Source organism: Amblyomma maculatum, chromosome 10, assembly GCF_055883805.1.
Source record: "Amblyomma maculatum isolate TAMU_Amacu chromosome 10, ASM5588380v1, whole genome shotgun sequence".
Lineage (NCBI taxonomy): Eukaryota > Metazoa > Arthropoda > Arachnida > Ixodida > Ixodidae > Amblyomma > Amblyomma maculatum.
The window spans coordinates 53,267,131-53,273,313 of NC_139353.1; the positions used below are offsets into that span (position 1 = coordinate 53,267,131).

Sequence of the window (6,183 nt, forward strand, 5' to 3'; positions counted from 1 at the left end):
TTTTTTCTTTTTCTTTTTTTAACGCCGTGTGGTGTTTGTGCAGAGCGCACCCTGAAATGTCGCGCGGATGGAGCCGCGTCCAAGTTTACCAACCGAGGCGGCCAGGAATTAGAAACACGTGAAAACCGAGATGGGCGTTGATAAGAAGAAAGTCAGGAATGAAGAGATGGAAACAGAAAAAAAAAGTGCCAAGAGGCTTTACCCATCAGCAGGAGGGGAGGGGGGGAGGGGGGTCGCGAATAAAACGTTATCACTCGCTTGAACTGGCTTAGTCGCTCAAAGTTGTGCCTCTTTATCCCTAAGCGATCAGCTGCCGATCGGAAGTGTAAGAGTTGGTTTTGACAGGAGCATAGACAGGAGTTATATACACAACTAGATTTTTCCTGCGGAAAGGGGGGGGGGGGGGGGGTGGATTAACCGCAACAAGGGAAGTGGACTTCTCCAAATGGCTCACGGACAGCAATAAGAGCAAGAGCCTTCTCCGGTTCCTAACGGAAAATAATTTGCACGGGTTCTTATAATATGCCTTATGGCAAGCTTGCGTAATAAAAAAAGAAAAAACAGCGCGCGCATGCAGTAGTGCAACGATCGAGTGACACATTCGGCACAATGTTACAAGTGGCTCACAAATGCACATTTATTTTTGTCCCAGCTTTTCCAGGAACAGCGGGTGCAGATCATCAGCCAGCTGGATGGAATGGAAGTGGACCTCGCAGGAGATGGGCGTTGCGACTCCCCCGGCTACAGCGCCAAGTACTGCACGTACAACGTTGTTATCATTCAGACTGACCATATTCTACAATGGGAAAAGGTAAGAATAGGAGAGGTAAGGCAATGCTGCGATATGAAAATTGGCAAGCTGCAATTCATATTAACTGTGTGAAGTCAGCCGCAGTGCCCAATAGTGCGAGCAGGGGGCCTGGCCTCAACTTAACGAGTCTCAGTGCAGTCTTTAACAAAAGGCGACAATTTCTGCATATTATTAGGAGAAATTATTTTCAGCCTCCCCAAGAGTGCCCTTGGCAAGTGCTGCTTGCATGTCTATACATAAAAAGAATCAAATTAATCATTATATAATACAAACAATTGAATTACAAAATGTTTTATCGTTGCAAACCATTGGTGAAGAGGTACATTTGCTGACATATATTATTATGTAATGAGTTTTTAATTTCATCTACAGACCACCACCCAGCTATCTGGACATATTGCAAGAGCAGCAAATCGCCCATACAGCACTACTTTGATGCTTGGTGCATTACTAAAGATGCATGCAGTTGCTTGCTTTAATAATTAGGGCGAATACATGGTAATAACAATATTCTATACTGCATTTAAAAAGTTGGAAGCTGTGAGCAGGTCAAAGGGCTGTGAAGCAATAGAACCATGGATCCAGACAATCACAAGTCTATGTTGCTGCCCTGGGCCAGGGTAATGGTGACCTGATCATCAGCATGTAGCAGCCTGTTGAACCACATATGCGATAAGCGTGACGGCCATGATAGACCATACATCAAATGCCTGCATTAGCTCCTTGCAAACAGGCAATGGATGAGCAGAGGTAATCTGTTTTGCATAGTTTTATTTTTGTAAAGTTTTCACTTTGATGTTGTTTGGAAGGTGCACGGCTCACACTTGTGGCATTTGTCAACCAATGATAAATTTAAGAGATAGGTAATGCAAATAGAACTTCACAGAAAAAACTTTGTATACATTCGCACATAACAGGAAGTTCACATATGACATAGCTGAGAAAGAAACCCCTAATAAAGTGAAGAAACAGAATAGTGTAAATGTGAGTGCTGAGACTGCAAGATATTTTAATACTGAGGCAGCTTGGTTATACATGCTAGTATGGAACACAAATACAATGGGATTTTCCATACTGTCCTATACTGACAATTTTAAAGAAGACAAAGTGTAGCATGTTTGCTCGACAACATCTCTTAGATTTCTTTTCACCGTAATATAGTAGTACAAGACCTGGGGTGTTTTTAAGAATATGATGCTAAAACTGTTTTCAGCTGCAATGAAGCAGCTGTAAGCAGGTTCAGCATCTACGATTGACTAGAACACACACCAACACTGCAACTCATCAGCCAAATATTTATATATATATTTTTTATGTATATATTTTTAACAGATTCATGTGCTTTCAAGAAGCTGAACTCCATTCTGAAGAACTCCCAGTTTTTGATTGACACTCGACAACTGTCTCCCAAAGCCCAAACATCTTCCCTTGAATCTTTTCACAACTTTGTCATCAAGTTTGCTCCCAAATCAATTGCATACTCGGATGGTGGGATGCAAGTAAGGTTTGTTGAATGAAAGAGAAGACTAAGACATTATTTTTCCCTCTAATGTGACTATGTAGTCCAACTTTTCTGCATGGCATGTGCAAACAATAAGTCCTTGCATGAAGCTTTTAATGTATGTACATAATATTGTCATTATAAAAGGAACAGAGACCATAGGAAATTGAACACAGTGCGAAAAAGAAGACCAGAAGTTCATATCATTTGCTCCATTTCCTTTTGCTCCTTTTGATTCTTCAACTTGCTAAGCAGCCCATTGGAACTTGCAACTAAGCAGATTGCTTTTAGTTCGTGCTATGGAATAGCCCTGGAGGGCTGAAAAATTGCTTTGTGACCAATTTCAAGCACCTCAAAACAGTCATTCTCATGGTCTAGTGCTGAGGTTTAGAGAAAAAAAGTTCAAAGGTTTTTTTTTTTGTTTTTATTTTTAATGTGAGGAGGGGGAAGCTGCTGTGTTACTGGACGCATTTGGCGCCTTCTTTTTATGGAAGTTGGGCTTGACTTCAGTCTCCTTAGTGCAGTGCTTGATCTGGAGCTCTCATGTTATCAGGCTAGGTAAAATGAGACCCTACAATTGCGATTCACAGGAGTCGACCCTGACATCTGCCAAAAAAAGTGCCCTCCACGTAACTCAATCCCAACTTCTGCATAAAGTAGGCACTCAATGCACCTTATGAGCCAGCTGCCACAATCCTTCCGTCCTGATAGTAAATACACTGCTGTAAAATTAGCTGAACTTATCTTGTGTCTTTCTTTTCGAAAGTTGGAACACTTCCATGTCAAAGGTAGTTATCATACATTTGGAGGAGACTGCAGTGCACACTTCTGACATTCAAGGATGCTTCATATAATATGGTAAAAACATATTTGGTAGAATGGTAGCACTAGCCATTCTGTAATCCCCTTCCATGGAAAAAGTGAGACAGGAGGCTATAGACATACTGCACAGGCCACCAAGGGTCCTCATTGAAAGTCATTGCTGTTATATTAGAATAGGCAGATGCAATGAGATAAAGAACAGTGCACCAGGAATACATACAGACAAAAATGACATGAGCTGAGACACTGCAATGACACAAAGTTGAGGGCGAGCATGGAGGGCTGGCTGGAAAAACACCTTGTCTCTCTTTTGTGCGGCCTCGGCGGCTGCGTTTCGATGGAGGCGAAACGAAGTGGCGTCCGTGTGCTGTGCGATGTCAGCGCACGTTAAAGATCCCCAGGTGGTCGAAATTACTCCGGAGCCCTCCACTACGGCCCCCCTTTCTCTCTATCCACTTTCACTCCCACCTTCATCCCTTCCCTTACGGCGCGGTTCAGGTGTCCACAGAGCAAGTGTGACAGATACTGCGCCTTTCCCTTCCTATGAACCAACCAACCAATCTCTTTTGTGCTCCTCATCTTAGTGCAGTCCCAAGACAAAGGTAGTTTTTAAAGAACTGGAAGTTATCAGCGCAAGTTTCCGACCCCTCTAGAACCATCTCGAACGTCCCGAAGCTAATGTATTGAAACTGAAAGAATGCTCAAGGTTCACTTGATCACTTGGACTAATGATGATCGCTAGAATACCACAGCAGGGAGAACACGGGTGATCCACGATATGAAGTTGTATATAGCCCATGTCATACATTAATTTTTCTGCTTGAAGATCATTGCATCACATTTTTAATTTGATATAAAGGCGCTGAATATAGAAGCTAAAATAGAAGCAATCTCTGCTGCAGTGATTTGAATATAATGCATAATGGTTTCTTATAGTAGCCTCTACTTGGTATAATTTTGCTAGTAGACAACAAGAAACACATTTTTTTCCAAAGTATGAGAAATTCATTCATATTTACCTTCTTTTTAGGTCACATCTGGCTGTTATTCACTTCAATGAAAATTCTTTTAAGCTCCAGGCACAGAAAAAGAAAGGAGAGGACGGCTGGAAAGTGAAAATGGCAAAATCAAGAAAAGGACATTTCAGTGCCGCTTCAGTGAAAATGGAGCATACTTTTTGTAAGTTAAAACTTTGTTTTACTTATGTTATTACACAAAAAGCTAAGTTAACTGTTGTAATCACGATGGCTATTTCGCGCAGCGTACGTCCAGAGGCTCCTCCAGGATGCGGTGAAACGGTCTCGGGGCTCTTCACACAGAGACACAGCTGCAAGCAAGCTTCAGAGCGCCACCTTATGACTGATGCCTATGAAAGACCGTCAAAAGAAGTAATTGCTGCACACAGGCACAGATTTGTGCTTCATCATGACTATTCAATTGCACAGCACAACTGTCAGTATACTTAACCCAAATGCTCAACAGACTGGCATCAGCGAGGCACAGCATTGGCCGCTGGAGCCAAAACAATTGTTTCAATATGTTTGCTGCAACTAACAATAACTGGAGCGCAGTTTCATATGACTTTTTTTGTCGCAGTGAGTGCAGTCTTGTACCCATGTCTATGTGTTTCGCTTCTGGCTGCGGCCAAGCAAACGTGCACACAAAGCATGTTGCTGTTTGCTTATCGCGGCAACTCCACATGGTGTGCGACCGCTCGCAGGCCCTTCAAGTATTGCATCAAAGCTGCCACTTGAAACAAAAAGTAGGAAAGACAGAGCAACTGTGGGTTCAGGGTGTGTGTAAAGCTAGAGAGCGAATAATTATGCCGATCAGAGTTGTTCAGCTTCTTGAGGTCAAGCTGGAAGTAAATGGAAGTAATTAAAGTGAGCCGACTTCACAAGTGACCATGTCACATCTCTCTTTTCACAGGCTCGCTGTTTCGCATCCGTTAAGGTCCACAGTTTACAAGACAACAGTGTAATTGCGCTTATTATTATTATGTGGGCGATATAATAATGTGTTCTTAGCGATAATTTATACTGCTGAGCGACTAAGAAAGCACAACGCTTCGCTGCGGAGAGGTTTTTTTTTTTTTTTTTTTTTTTTTTTTTTTAATAACGTCAATTGTTTACCCTCAGAACATAATGGAATATGCTCTAGGACTTATCTAGAGAAATTCTGTAGGCCTTCTCTAGAAATAAAGTTGTTTTCTTTGTTTCTTCGGTGCCTCCTCATCACTGCACGTCATGGTAAGGGGCAGATACAGCATGCGAATGCTAATACGTGTTTACCGCGGCGTCTTGTATCTCACCGGCCTAACCGCTCAGTAGTTTGTGGTGAAACTGCACACGGAGCTTTGATATTGCGGTAACTTTTATTTACTCGCAGTAAGTTAGGTAAGGGTGCTTAATTCGCTGCTGCTGCGTACAATGCGAACCCGCAATCTGCGCCAGTATCGGGGGCCGAAAGCTGCCAACGCCGGCACATGATACCACGGGTTCGCCCATCGCGCACGGCCAAGCCAGGTAGGTACAGTTGCCTTAGCTAATTTACTATAAGGCAAAAGTTTATAATCTACAAACTTACTACGAGAAAAAATGCAACCTCCGTGAGTAGTTTCACGCAATCAAGTCAACGGTTAAGACGGTAGGATTTTAATAGCCGCCACAGTAATGATGCATCACAACAATGACTAACTCATTGCACCTGTGAAACCGTCGCTTATCTATGCGCTATGTTCAAGCTAGTAAACACATTACTTACCAGCGTATGCTGTCGCCTTGACTTGATCCGAGGTGCGTATTTTGGTTTGGTGGACACAGGAACGGAGCAGCGGTTGCCTCCGAAATTTTGCTGCACTACGTAAGGCGCAGTGGATTGGAGCCCGACATTTAAAGCACCGACTTAATGTTGTAAACCTGTAAGCCGACTTCGAAGTTCATTTCGCATGGGCGACACAAGAAACGAGAACATTCACAAGCGGAAAGTGCCCCGCAAGTACACTGCACGGAACTGAAACGAGATCGCCGCTCGCGACCGCGCCGCGATT

At 43.1% G+C, this 6,183-nt stretch overlaps 1 long non-coding RNA gene across 1 annotated transcript; it reads right to left on the bottom strand.

Moving 5' to 3' along the window:
• Nucleotides 1-511: 511 nt before the first annotated feature.
• Nucleotides 512-6,183, bottom strand: LOC146176431 (uncharacterized). Its single transcript, XR_014701185.1, has 3 exons — nucleotides 5,898-6,183; nucleotides 4,154-4,239; nucleotides 512-756 (listed from the first exon to the last, which is right to left on the bottom strand). It is a non-coding gene; the product is annotated as an uncharacterized LOC146176431 (long non-coding RNA).